We start from the raw sequence: 15,350 nt of genomic DNA, 5'->3' as shown, positions 1-15,350 counted from the left end.
TATCCTACAGACATCTCCGGAAACCCCCTATAAAATGTTCTAAGGCTTATGAAAGAGATCTTTAGATCTTTATACTTAGTGACTTTTCATCCTTCTCTTATGAGAAGAATACAGTATAAGGATGCAGGATACAGAAGGATACCTTAATACAGTGAAAAAAATATATTATTTTAGGAAAATAGTTTAACCTGTAAGACGTCATATAAGTACTAAAGTACGTTTAGATCGAAGTATTACCGGCAACATTTTAATTAGAAAAATGTCAATATCATTTTTACTATTAACATATTGCTAACCATTGTTTATACCATCCAATAACAAAATGTAATTACATTTTTATTTCTAACTAAAATTGTTATTAACATTTTAATTTCTAAGTTTACAATGTTCAATAGCGAACTTTCATTAGACATAACGGTCTAAACTAAATTAAATATTATTACATTTTTTTCAAAAATAGCACTTTTACTAATTCGCTACTTCCTGTTTAAAAGAGTTGACAGTGTGTGAACACCTTCGGAGACTATCTACATAGTGACCACCCTTATATTTTAATATTATATTTTTTGTATTACCTATAACACACAAAATAACCTTTAACATGAATAGTAACCTATATAAGTTTATATACTGTATTTTTTCCTCACAGATTTCTTTTTTACACTGTTACTAACATATTATTGGACTGTACAATGTATAAGTAACAATCAATTAGATGGATAGTCTACAAGAAAATGGGACAGTTGGTAATAATATATTTTATAATTAGAACAAAAGAACTAAAAATAAGGAGGATGTAAGACGTCAAATAAAGTACCAAGAAATAAGAATATAGAAATAAATATAAGTTGGATGTTTTAAGGATTTTCCCCTATATTTTTAATAAACCTATAATTTTATAACAAACGTATATTTTTCCATGTGGCAACTTACTTAAACCATAGGTAGATAAACAAATAATAGATAACGTTCGCAATACTGGAAATAGAGTAGTTTCATTCATAATCATGGTTAGTAATACAAAATAAATAATAATAACTCTGTTCATTGAACATGAAAAAGGCTGAAAAAAATTAACAGGTAAGGCATTTGATGAACCTGAAGATTTTCTTTATCATCAGCAACCTTTTACTTTTCATGTCAGACCATTTGAGAGATGTCAACGATAAGTAAAGTGAACGTTCTCACATCGACATCAACGTGATTGAGAGGTGGCATCAGGGCCAAACGATAAGGCCTTACTGTTGGACCACATCAGGGGCAACAGCTTCATCGGAAGCATTGAGCTAAGAATTGAAAGAAAATATTAGTCAACTTAGCTATCAGAGAGGTATTGTCGTGTATATACTAACTAAAAGCTTTTATCATATTCAGGTTGGTCAGATATTCCCAGATACTCTTTAAAACAATATTATTAACTAATGGTACAAGATCCAGGTGGAAAAAAAGTCAGTTATTTCACTCCGAGTTTTGATTAATTTAACGAAAGCCGCGTATAATCGCTAGTCGAAATTAACAAGTTCGCCAATTATAGTTAGGGGCAAAATGGCAGCTGTTTCGAAATGTTAAAAAAAATTAATTTTTTATTCCGAGCTACATGTCTTTGAAACTATTGACATACTAAAAATCTAATAAAACATCAATTAAAGTAGAGTAAATTTTATGCAATAAAAGGTCTGCTAGAGCTGCTTACGTTTAATACATTTTTTTTTTCTTCTTTCAGTATATATTTTATATCCATAAAATATATACTGAAAAATAGTTAATGGCTTTATTGTGGGAAATGTTTATTGTTTCAGAAACCATGAGACGTACAGATATCTATTAGCATTCAAATTAAAGCTAGTTTAATGTGATATGAAATAGTTTATGACGTTTATCTTCGTCGGAGTAGTAGTTTATCTCATCTTTTCCAAAATAAATTCGCAAAATATTGATTTCTAGTTGTTTGGACAAAATTTTAAATTCATGAAAAACTATATCCTAGAAACCATTTGACGTACAGATGCCTGCGAGCAATCAAACTAAAGCTAGTTTAATGTACTATAAATTGGTTCATAACATTTATCCTTGTAGGAGCAGAAGATTTTATGATACTTGCATATGAATATGAATTTTGCATCTGAAATTTTGACCGAACTACAAATCAATTTATTTTAGCAAATATCATGGAAACTACTACTCTTACGAAGATAAACTTCATAAACTACTTTATTTCGCATTAAACTAGCTTTAATTTGAGGCCAAATAAACATTCGTACGTCTCATGGTTCTTGAGATATAGATTCCCCTCAGGAAATTCACTAACTAGTGATTTTTGAGCACAATTTTATGAAATGTGGTTTTTAAAAAATTTCGAGAAATAAACATAAACAACTTTGTTAGTGCTTATATTTTATTAAATTTACTCTACTTTAAATTATGTTCTATTAGATTTTCTAGTGATAACGTAGTTTTAACGATATGGAGGTCTAAATTTTGTTTTTTTAGCCACTATTTTTCCTCCTAAATATACTTGAAAGACTCATCAATTTTTACTAGTAATTATATTTTATAGTTATCACTACACTAATCAAAAATTGGTGTGAAATAACTGAGCTTTTATCTCCTTTTGGGCTCCAATACTATCGTATAATGTTTCCTATTTACGTTCCTTTTAAAGGTTCAATGTTCACTTACTTTCTTCGATGGATCCACTGTACGTTTATGTGGGAAAATCACTTTTTTCCAAATGTTTAAAAGCATAAAGCATCTTGTTCTCATATACCGTCAATAATCCGATCCATTTCAGACGTAACAACTTGCTAAGAAGATCATGCTCAGTTTGAGGACACCTAGATGTAAATTTGTTAAAATGATTTGCTATCTGCTAGATGCACTATTTTATGAAGATAGCTGAGACTTGAATATAATATGACGACTAGATTCACAGATACAAGATACGCCAATTTAGTTTTTTAAAATTCGTATTGTGGTATATCCCAGACATTTATAATATTTCCCAAATTCTGGAAGGACAGTAGGGAAAACCTTCCAAAGGTTTTTCTTTTGGTCCCTCTGATCATGGGTAATATTATATTCTTTCTCATTCCGATAGAGTGGTCCAAAATTTTCTAACTCATAACGAAATTACATTGTTTCAAACCTATCGCGAATAGAAGATAGTTAAATATGGATTCAGACCAGAACTAAGCAACATAAAAATTAATAAAGTGAAAGAAAAAAAAATTATTTAAGGATTTTTGTTAAAGTATGTGTTTAGTTTGATTTTTTTTTTTCATTCAAAATTAAAGTACATAGGTTTTATATTTGTGAGGTGCAATTACTTCCTTGTGGTAAGCTACTAAATTTACAAAATCAACACCGATAATTATATTTTTCGAATTATCTGGATCATTAAGTATACCAAAGTTGGTATCTATTATCAAATGATGATTTAGTTTGAGATAGAAATTACATAAAACATTATCAGCCTTTTCGAATATTTATCATTTTAGAAGTCGTGAGAGTGACGTAATGAGTTACGAAACACTAGTCGGCACTCGTCAATCAATCATGTGTTCTTTATAATCAATCCAGATCATCATATTTCCTTTCCATGATTGAAAACAAAGTCGCATTTGTAACAATTTGATTAGGTATAATTATGTCACTAAGTAACTTAAAAAAAATCAGCCAAGTACATGGATCAGTACAACTTCTTCACTGATTTTATTTTTAATCTGCCACGTAATTGCACATTCATTTGCGTATTTTTAATATTTTGTTCAACTTTTTTCTTTTCTTTTTTAAATACGATTTTAATACAAGTTTCTTTCATTGTGGATCGTAAATTTTTATTACTTTCATATTTTATTTTAAAATATCTTGCATTAATGTTCTTATCCTTCAACATGCATATTTTGAATACATTTAAGTACTTAATTATTTTCATATTATTTGATTTAATTTTTTCAGTAATAGTTATCCTTGTAAAATACTATTATTGCTGTCCTTTATTTGTTACTAATTGCGAATTCTAATTATACCATATGTAAGTTTGCAGCTGTTCTTAATAAAATCTTTTTTTTTTTGTTTTGTTTTTATGACCTCCTTCCTGGATATTTCTGACATTCGAGGGGAAGGGGGTTACCAAAAAGTGCCCAACCTACTCTAACCATGGTGGGGGATCAGATTTTTCATTACCAGGGACCTCCACGAAATGTAAAAAGTTCAACCCCCACCCCAGGCCGGATTTGAACAGGCGTCGCCCGCACTTCTGAGATTGCTAAGATCTGCGCTTAACTATCTGAGCTGCAGACGCCACTATACTAAATAAAATCAAGTTAAAGAGTGGACTTAACTGAAAATCGAGCAACATTAAAAAAGTGGATAAAACTGGAAATCAGCGTGAAACCGGCCACTACTTCACAACCTTTTCTAATAACAAATAGACCAGTCTTAAGCCTAGTAGAAAAAAAAATTAGTTAATTTGGGCATAAGAGGCTAAAACTGAATATAACCATAAACTATACGGTAAAGCATGCAAGGTGTGATATCTTTGCCTGAATTACAGATAGTATAGAAGGCAATATAAAAACAAGTTTTCTGAGTAAATTCATATAATCGTATTTATTACACACAAGATCAGTAATAACAATTTAATTTAATATAACTAAGGGAAAAATATGATAAAAGAAACAAACTTTTTTTTTTTAATTTCCAAACATTTTTAAACAAAAGTGAATGATCATAGGAGACATAAAGAGGTTGATGAACCTTGTACGTAACCAAAGATTTTCGTATAAGAAATTGCACTACCTTCGAAAAGATGGGAAGTTGATGAACTGAATAGCCGCTGATATGAATGGTATCCATTAGCGGAGTGGAAAGGCAGTGGAAAACCAAAAGCGGCAGCTACCTCACTAGCGATCAATTTGAGATAGTTCACAGCATCCAGGGCTTTGGCAGCATTGTACATTGTTATTGTATCGGAAGAAAGCAGGAGCTATTGTTCCCCATGAGCTTATCGCGTTACCATCTCCCGGCGCAAAAAGATATGCGCAAAATGCCAAGTGGTTAACCGAGGTGCGGAAAAAAATATCAACATATTTAGACTTATATAATCCTAGAAGTCGTGGAAAAAGTGGTGTATATATACGTGATTGTTTAATTTTCGCAGCAGAACGAAAGCCAAAGTAATTACATGATCAAGCGATCAAACGAGCTCACGAACTTTCTAATTAGTGTATCCAGGGCCATATTTCAAAATGAAAGCTATCAGTATTGGTCCATAAATACAAGTACACAAACTACCAAGTACAAGCACAAATTCTTTTCGTTTCATGATAAGGACGACTATTGAGTCATATTATTTATTGTATTTAGAAAATTAAACAGAATGTGAGATGAAAAAGTGTCTTTCACGAGAAATTTTTCATATTATTTTTATTTTCTCCCAAATAGCTCTGATGTTTTTGATAATGGGTAACTTCAACACGACCACACAAAACCTAGGGACGTATGGGGACGGGGAATGAGAAAATTGTGTGAAGGGCGCACTGCAACTTTTTCCCTCCGATATTCTGTCTTGAATGGAAAATATTATAAGAAAAAATTAAATGCAAAAGTTGAGATCATCAGCTTTAGATAGACTTCGAACTTTTAAAGCAATATAAAAGAAGGTAGTAAATCAAATAGCGTAACAGAAACATTAAATAACGTTCGAATTGGTAATTATTCCGGAAAGTTTATGGTTCGGTCGGATTTAAACGGTGGACCATTTTCTTTTTCAGTTTAATACTATTTATTTCAGTTGACTAGTTGATTAATAAATAAAACAGAAAAATCGCATCCACTTATATATGGAAATATACAAAACACTAATAAAATAATACATTTTCTTTTTTAAAATTGCTCGATATTGAAGAAATAACCCTACCATCGTTTTCCATTCAGTTTTCCCGTATATATGAAGTTGGCGTATCATTTAGTGTAAACTCACTAAGTTTCGAGAGTTCTGGCTTCCTTTCAAATAGTTTTAGAATTTTTAATAAGTCAAAGAAAATGTTCTAGCCATTAACGCAAAAAAAAAAACTTTGGAATAGTGAGACGCCAAATTCAAGCAGCGTATCATTTGGTGAAAACTCACAAACTTTTGGGTGTTCTGCCCTCCTTTTGAAAATATACAGAGTTCATGAGGTTAAACAAAACGTTCTGCCCATTAAAGCAGAAAAAATCGCTTCCGATGAAAGGCGACAAAACTAAATATTTTGAGGAAAGGGGTGAGACGCTGGCTGAAATCGCGAGGATTTGGTTCTACTAAAATACGTATTGTATAGTTAACAAAATGCTGACCACATATATCAAGGGTTCTATGCGCTGGCAATGACAGGCGATTTTTAAAAGCATTAAAACTTCCCAAAATTGATATATTTTTTATAAACAGGGCTAAGACGCTGGTCAGAATCGCAGAGTTCTGATTCGACTAAAATACATTATGTATAGCCGAAGACATGCTCAACACATACCCAAAGAGTTCTGTGCGCTAGCAATGACGAGCGATTTTTAAAAAAATTAAAACTTACCAAAATTTATATATTTTGACAAACAGGGCTAAGACGCTGGTAGCAACGCTGAGTTCTGGTTCCTCTTAAATACGTTTTGTACATCCAACGACATGCTGAACACTTATCTCAAGATTTTTATGCGCTGGCAACGAGCGCCCTATTTCTTCGGAGTTTTTCTGCTTTAACGAACGTTTTGTTTCAGCTTTCAGGAACTCTTTTATCTATTCATGAGGAAGGCAGAACACTCAAAATATTGTGAATTTCCACCGAATGATACGCTTCCTGAATTTGGCGTCTCACTTTTCCCGAAATGTTCTTTTTAGCGTTAATAGCCAGAGCTTTTTCTTTAACCTACTTTTTTTTTTTTTCTTTAACTATTTGAAAGGAAGCCAGAACTCTCAAAACTTCGTGAGTTTCTATCAAGTGATACACCAATTTTTCAGATACCTTTTTCCCTCCATAGCATATAGCCAAACAAGGCAGTTATTTTGTTAAAGTATGTGACTTATTATTCAGTAATAAATTTTATTTTTTAATATACATTAAAAACCATTGATATAGTAAAAACAAATTTTAAATAATTAAGGTAGAAATGAATGAGGAAAATAAATTGTGAAAATGTAAGTCAAAAAAGTATTAGCAAAGTAAAACATAGTTTTGAAATATATGATTACAATCGTAGGGAAGAATATTTCCAGATTTATTTGGATATGTTTTTAGATTTATTTATAAACAATATGAGATAGTCTAATTGTAAAGTTCAGTCATTACTGTGGTTATTATTTTTAAAATGGACAAAGCTGTTGAACATTCTTTCTCAGGAAAAATTTCAGTTAGGTGAAAGATTAAGAATGAGTTTTAGTTCAGTTAGGAACATCATAAAAAAATCCAAGGAAACTGGTTCTGCGCTAAACAATCCAAGATCAGGCCACAAAAGTTGAATCCAAGAGAAAAACGATTAGTTGAAAATAATCCAACAATTTCGGCGTGCAGTATAGCGAGCGAAAGAGAAGCCGTCGACTTCCGGCGCTCAATGCAGTCTACAGACTATAATAAATGCAATTCATAGTTTTAATTATTACGGGGAGCGCAAAGGAAGAAAACTTTTATTAGTGAAACTAATTATAGAAAATGGCTTGAATTTGCCAAACTCTATGTGACTAAACTAATGGACTGTTGGAATAATGTTTTTTTTCCGATGAGAGGAAATACGACATTTTTGGTTCAGATGGACAAAAGTTTGTGTGGAGGCAACCGAATACAGAGTTTCAACCAAGGAACTTTATGCCTACAGTAAAACACGGTGGTAATGTGATGGTTTTGGGCTGCATGGCATCGAACGGTGTTGGAAAGTTAGTCTTTGTTGAAAATGCAATGAATGCTAATAGGTATGTAAACATATTGCGACTAAATCTGCTGTCCATTGCTGAAAAATTAGGACTGAACAATACTTTTATATTTCAGCAAGATAACGATCCAATACATATAGGCAGTAAAACAAAGGAATGGTTGTTGTACAATGTCATAAATCTCATTGAACATTAATGGTATGTTTTGGATTTGAAGGTAAGAAAACAAAAAATGTCTTCATAAAATGTGTTAAAAGATGTGTTGTTAGAGGAATGGGAAAAAATTGCACCTGAGATCACAGAAAATCTTGTTTCTTCGATGCAATGAAGATTACAAGCTATAATTGATGCAAAAGGAATGATAACAAAATATTAATGACTTTTATTTACATATTTTTTGATTAATTGATAAAAGGCTGTGCCAATACTTTTTTGACTTAAACTTTTACAATTTATTTTCCCCATTCAGTTCTGCCTTAATTATTTCTATTATTTTTTCTTTTTTTGGCTATATCAATGGTTTTTAATGTCTATTTAAAAATAGAATTTATTACTGAGTAATAAGTTAGATACTTTAAGGATTAAAAGGAAAAATCAACGTGTGCCAATACTTTTTTGACCCACTGTAAAATATATTGGTATGAAATTCAGCTTTCCAATAGTTGAATTAAGTTTAATTTCGATAAGATTTAGAGGATTTTTGAATATTTACATGAATACTGAACTTCATTAATTCATTCTGAAAACCATTAATCATCAAACTAGAATATACTTTCCGTATTTAAAAAAAACAAAAAAACTGATTAATAATGTTAAATTCTCTCGTTAAATTGCCAAGTTCTTCATCATTCTTGCTCCCTTTATTTACCTTGATTCGCAATGGCATTTACTGTTGAATGATATTGTTATAAGTTGAACAATTAGTTTATACTAGGATATACGTTTCATTCTAAACAAGGATTATCGTTAAAACTTATCGAACTACTTAATGTTCCGTAGAATTATTTCAAACCCTGAGCAATTTATGAAATAATAGTTATACTTGGAGTGAAATTACCGCTTCTTATATCAGCCGCTGCATGGCGATATAGTGGAGCTGATGAAATATAACAGTTCTATATCATTATTTTGCCAATTAGAGCCAACAGTGAAGGGACCTCCACAGTTTTACGCACGTGTTATTGCCATTAGCAGCCTTGACTGTGGTTGTATCCATGGGAGGTGACGCTGTGGTTGCTTAGCCAAGTGGTTCAGAGATTATTTATTTTTTATCAGTTTGTTATTTAGATTCTCATTACAATAGAACTCACAAACCGTTGTCGATAATGCTGAGTCATTGTGCTCACTAGTTATTGATTAAAATCCGTTGATCGGCAATCATTGCTCATGTACAGCAGACAGAAAAAAGAACTTGTTAGAGGCTAGTGCCTTAGTCATTTCTTCTTTTAATTTAAGCCGAACGATTTATGTCAAACACATTTGATTATATATTACTGATGAATCACTCTACGTTTTCATTTCATTGAATTACAAGACTGGCAGTTGATCAGTACATCGTTAAAGTCGATCAACACTTTAGAAACATCCCCGCATTGGCAATTTTGGTGTAGATAAAAAGTGCCAGGTCAAAGAGGTATTAATTTAACGATGGATTGAAACGTGAGAGTGAAACATACTCACGTTTTAGCATATTTGTTACAACAACAAAAAAAAATACGACATCTTATTTGGGTGAATACAATATAAGATATGATAAAATAACCTCTTCCCTTGAGTGTGAGTGAATTTGATAAGAGTTGATTGCCCCTGTCTTTGGTATTGGGCTCCTTTAGTAATTCTAAACACCTCATAAGACAAATAATAATAATAATTAAATAAGAGAAATAACAACTTAGACGTTCCCACTGCCCCAATAATGAGGGGCTCTGTATAATTCTCACAAATCAGAAAAATATTACTAATACAATTATTTGATAAATTGAAAGTATACAAAAGAGGTAATATGCTAATAGTACATAAGAAAAAAAGGCAGTTATATCACCCAAATTTTTGATTACTTTAATGAAAACTATATATAATTACTAGTCAAAATTGATGAGTCTGCCAAGTATAGCCTTAAAAAAACATTAATTTTTCATTCGGATCTCTATATCTTAAAAATTACCAACACTAGAAAATCTAAGAGAACATTATTAAAAGAAGAGTAAATTTACTGAAATATTAGCCCTAAAAGAGCTATTTACGTCCAATAGTTTTCGAGATATGGGTTTTAAAAAAGCAAAATTTCTTAAAAATCTAATGAAAGATTAGAAGTTAATTAATTTATTTTGAGAAATCTATATCTCAGGAACTATGTGATGTACAAATGTCTATTAGCACTCAAATTAAAGCTAGTTAAATGGACTATAAATACATTTATGACCTTTACCTTCGTAGGAAGAGTATTTTTCATGATATATGCTAAAATAAATTGATTTATAGTTTCGGACAATAAGTTTGATTTATGAAAAGATATAACTTCATTTCAGAAGCCATTGGACGTACAGATGTTTGTCCGCGTTCAAATTAAAGCTAGTACTGTAATTAAATACAATATAATTAAATATTTAACTATAAGGTTGTTAATTATGTTTATCTTTGTAGGAATAGTAGTTTTTCAAATGATATATGACAAATTAAAGTCACAAAATGTTAATTTATAGTTGTTCGTATAAAATGTTGCATTTTTGAAAAAATGTATCTCTAGATTCATAAGACGTACATATGTCTGCCAACACTCAAAATAAAGGAAATTTAACTTACTATAAAGTAGTTTATGACACTCATCTTCGTAGGAGTAGTAGTTTTTATGATATTCACATATAAATATGAATTTGGCAAATGGAAATTTGTCCGAACAACTATAAATCAAATTTTTTAACAAATTTCATGTAAACTCTTACTCCTACGATGATAAACATCATAAAATACTTTAATAGCTCATTAAACTAACTTTAATTTGAATGCTAATAGACATCTGTACGCCAAATGGTTTTTGAGATATAGATTTTTCAATATAAATTCACTAAGATCAATAGCTTTCAGTACATCCCTTACAACATTTTTATGAAATGTTGCTTTTTAAAAAGCTATATCTCGAAAACTATTTAACGTAAATAACTCTATTAGGGCTCATATTTTAGCAAATTTTCTCTTCATTTAATGACGCTCTCTTAGGTTTTCTTGTGTTGTTCCTACTTTTTGAGATATAGAGCTCCGAATGAAAAATTAGTTTTTTTTATCGCTTTGAAACAGCCGCCATTTTTTATTCCCCCTACCTATACTTGGCAATCTCATGAATTTTGACTATTAATTATACATATTTTTCATTAAAGTAATCAAAAATTGGGGTGATAACTGCCTTTTTTCTTCTCTTGGGCTCTTGTACTATAAGAAAGTTAAAATATCTCAAATATTATTTTATTTAAAAAAATACTGAATTCTCTTTAATTATCATATTGAATGTTTAGACAGAAACTGAAAACCATATGAAGAAGATTATGGTAAAACATTTATAGTAATCTATTACTATAAATGTTTTACCATATGAAGAAGATTATGGTAAAACATTTATAGTAATCTATTATTATGAGTGCAAAAACTAATATAATCCTTAATTTTAGAAAAAAAGACCAATTACGACAAGATTTAAAGGTGATTCAATCACCACACAAGCCCCTTCATTGGTATAGTTGTATAGAGGGCAGTTCGTCGCCATTTCTAAAAATATATATTGTATTCAAGATAAATAATTGTTGATATCACAAAAAGCAATTAGAATGATTTGTGAATTTTTGATTAACGTTTGATCCTGGATAATGTAATCAGGATGAGTCTCACTAAACGAAATAAGTCTTCCTACTCTACGATTTCTTGGACTAAGAAACTGTGTACAACCTTGGAACTTATTGCCTTATTTTGTGCACCTTCAACTAAATGCCAGACCTCACTTAAGGATGCTTTTTGGGTTAATGAGTGGACAAATATATTATTAAAGGACTTAAAACTGAACGAAGATGAATTTATTTACAATTTATAGGTTTGTTGAACAAGAGAGAAATATTTAATATTAAATGCTAAATTTATGGTAAGAACAGGTTATGAAGGATTAGCCAAAAGAAATATGTGAATTTTAAATTATAATTTTGAAGTGAGGAGAGCGAAAATGAATCATCGATGTAGGTAGATTAGGTTAGAAATGAAAAAGAGTGCACTCATTCAGGACTTTTATATGGATGAAGGAGGCTTCCTCTCCATTCTTGTTTTGTCATCTATCGCTGATACTCTACTCTCCACTCTACTCTTTACTCTCAGGTCGCTTCTCTGAGCTAATATTCCATCATAATCTTCATTAAAGACAGGAAGAAAATGAGATAGAAAAAAAAATATGACTATTTCTCCTCTGATTTTGCCCATGGCTAGCGATTGTCTTTTGTTATCTCGGCTACATAGAGCGCATGTGTTACTAATTAGCCATAGACTTATTGCGTGAGTGGCCCCCCTTGTTTAAAATCTTACGTTCAAACGTCAAATATTTTACAGCATTATCTTACCTCCAAAATATAAATTGTAAGTTATCACCCAAAAAAGAAAATAATGTGATTTTTAGTGGCCCGTTGATGATTTTTTAACATTTATTAAAAAAAACTTTTGTGGGACATTTTTTGATTCCATTCATTAACGCAAAAAAAGTAATGTAAGATATTAAAAACAAATACTTAGAACCTTCCACATTAAGCCCTTCCTTGACACCGTTTGAACCTATTGCCCATTTGCATTTGGAATATTGAGCATTAGACCAATTACCCGAAAACCACACATTGTATTAAAACATTATAGGACCTCAATCGTTGATATCTTTCTCTTATTTATTTTAATTTAAGGATACATTTGCATAAAAAGCTCACTTTGCAAATTTTAAGCTAACATTGGAAAAAACGTGTGTTTTTTAGTGGTCTTTTGATGATTATGATCCCATATTTAAAAAAAAAAAAAGGTTGAATAACTTGAGATATATGTTGAGCATCCTACAAAAACATAAAGTAAAAATAAAAATAATTATAACTGAGCTTTCTACTCAAAACTGCCAATTGTCTGGACTAAAGTACTAATCAGCAATATAATAACAAATATCAGCTTATATATATTAAAAAATAGTAGTACTTACAGATATCAGTTTTGGCTTGTCATCAAACTGTTAAAATTATAAGTTATAAAACTATCAAACATATTCAATAAACTCTAACATCAAATAAAATCTTTATTTTTCTACATTTCACATCTTTTTCTTGTACACGATATTCCCTAAGTTCATAATCAAATCTCCTCCAGTCATCTTTTAACTGATTCTCATTTATCTACCTACAAGACAATATCACAACACAATCCTTGAGCAATTAGATAGAATGATAAATAATTGGTTCAGATTATAATCCGTTTGACCTCCCACCTACAGATGTTAAATGAGAGATAGGAACTTAATCACTTCATTGGAACATAGGTTAACGACCTAAATGAATATATTATACCTCTAGTTATATAATGGTCTCTCAGTATCACATAGCCCAAGGATAGACAAATACGGCTCCCTTTAAAAATTTTTTTATATTAAATTATTATATTTAAATCCTTTCTTTTTTTTTTTACTGAACCTACTATTACAATTATTTGTGACATTATTGAAGATCGATTTCCAATTCCTAAAGTAATTGGATTACAGATTCTAGTATACCAATGGAAAATTGAAACTATCAATGATAAAAGAAGATCAAGCATTTCAAATGCAGCCCAAAGCTTATTCTACAATAAAGTTATGGAATCTCGTACCAGAATCAAAATAACCTAACTTAAAGATGGCATCTTGTCGTCTATTTTCGATTTTTGGTACAAAATACTTTAGAATTCCTGATATTCCACAATGTAGTTCGTTATGTTGGAACATAGTTCACAGTCAACAAATTCTTCGGACAGCTTTAACCAATTTTGTGTCAAATATCCAAAATTTTGCGAAATATTTTCATTAGATATTATTATACTTTTTCATCAACATAAACATATTCTATTCATATATTTAACGGATAAAGAAAGGGTAGAAAGGGTAGAACGGAGTGGCGCAGTGTAGTGGACGGCAAACAAATGTTAGTTTCATTTATTTAAATTTAAAACTGTATAATATAAAAAGAAAGCTAATTTCAATTGTGACATTAGTTATATTACAATGACATGATGCAGTCTTGGAAATAAAGTGGAAAATTAACCCTTTGATGGAACTCCAATATCCTGGAATAGAAGCTCTTAAAGACATCTTATTTTAATTTCATTTATTCATCCTTAATCCAATGACTTCAACTGGAAGAACCAATTTTCAACTCGAAAGTGATTTTATTTAAACAAATTAAGTCTTTCTGAGCTTAAAATGATAAACGTATCATATTACTTACTCTATTCAAGTATTACTCTCGAAATAGAAGTCATATCTACTTTTACCTTTGTGTTTATTTCCATGAAAATATCAACGTTACGATCGTCAATAATAAAAAATTTAACAGTGCTAATAATTAACATTAATACAGAGTAAAACGAATAGAAATTTAAAAGGAATACACTTTAAAACAGTATTTTTTTATAAAGTTATTAAAATTTTAGCTTAGATATTTGTAAATGTTGTATTGCCTTTACCCATATACTGTAGTACGGTCAACACCATAAAAAAGAGCATCTGCTGTTAAATGATATTTATCTCTTTATCTCAGATCTCTAGCTTAATAAGGGAAGTTTCTACTGCTGTTCCGAAACTTGGTATTCCCATACCAATTTCTCGGTGTTTTCCTATAAGGTGACACATTTAAGTAAAATTTTATATTTGTCCAAGCCAGTATTAAAAGAACACCTGTGTCAAATTTCAAGAAAATCTGTATTGAGTAGATAACTCTTTAACAAAAGTATGAAATACCTAAATTGCTTTACTGAAAATTAAGGAACAATTAAATGATTTTTAGTCGATAAAGAAAGGAATTTTGTTTTCTGCTCTGAATTCTTCTGATAATTACGTATAAATATAATATTGCAAGATAATTAGTTGACCTTTTGTAATTAATCGTAGGAAGATGGACAAGAAACCGTTGTTTATGTACCTACATAAAATAGTAAGCCACATTTTATTCCACATTTCAAGGTTTCATCAGGGCTGAATATTGCAAGATATAAAGCTGAATTATACAAGAGTATCTCCTAACAATAATTGACATATGTTCATCACGTTATAAAATATAATATATTTATAGTGTGTTGTATGGATTTAGTAACATATTTAACAGAATCGATTAAATTATTGCAAATTTACATATATATATAATTATGTGCATAAGTATTGATTTTTTTTTGGATCAACACTAAGTAAATACAATAGTTTTCC

The sequence above is a fragment of the Halyomorpha halys genome, unplaced genomic scaffold (assembly GCF_000696795.3).
Source record: "Halyomorpha halys isolate HHAL.00 unplaced genomic scaffold, Hhal_1.1 Scaffold2287.1, whole genome shotgun sequence".
Classification (NCBI taxonomy): domain Eukaryota; kingdom Metazoa; phylum Arthropoda; class Insecta; order Hemiptera; family Pentatomidae; genus Halyomorpha; species Halyomorpha halys.
Note: the sequence above shows the minus strand (reverse complement) of the source record.